This window comes from Nothobranchius furzeri, chromosome 11 (assembly GCF_043380555.1).
Source record: "Nothobranchius furzeri strain GRZ-AD chromosome 11, NfurGRZ-RIMD1, whole genome shotgun sequence".
Classification (NCBI taxonomy): domain Eukaryota; kingdom Metazoa; phylum Chordata; class Actinopteri; order Cyprinodontiformes; family Nothobranchiidae; genus Nothobranchius; species Nothobranchius furzeri.
Genome location: NC_091751.1, coordinates 24,708,248 through 24,708,671, shown reverse-complemented (window position 1 = coordinate 24,708,671; position 424 = coordinate 24,708,248).

Here is a 424-nt window from a genome sequence, read left to right as displayed (position 1 = left end):
TTACAATCAACAGGTGATTAACAGGCTTCTGCAGAGCCTGATGAGCAGGTGATTCAACCATTCAATCAGAAGTGTTGGAGCAAAGACATGCAGGATACCGGCACTCGAGGGTTCCCCACACCTGGTTTAAACTGTGGCATCAATCCTTCCGGGGAGGACAACGAGGGCCCGGGCGGGATTCGGACTAGACTCCCGGGTGAGAGCCACGCGCGCTTACCAGTCAGCCAAAGGGACACCCCCTTGGCCAAGTGGCCAGGGCGCATGATCAATCGGGACACTGACAGGACGCTCACACTGCCACATCAAGATAAACCATTAAATATAAAATCCAGCCATGTATAAGGGTTTTATGGACGTCACATTTCACCAGAACATGAAACCCAGTTTCATCACAGAAATCTGCACCGCTGTCAGAACCATGGTG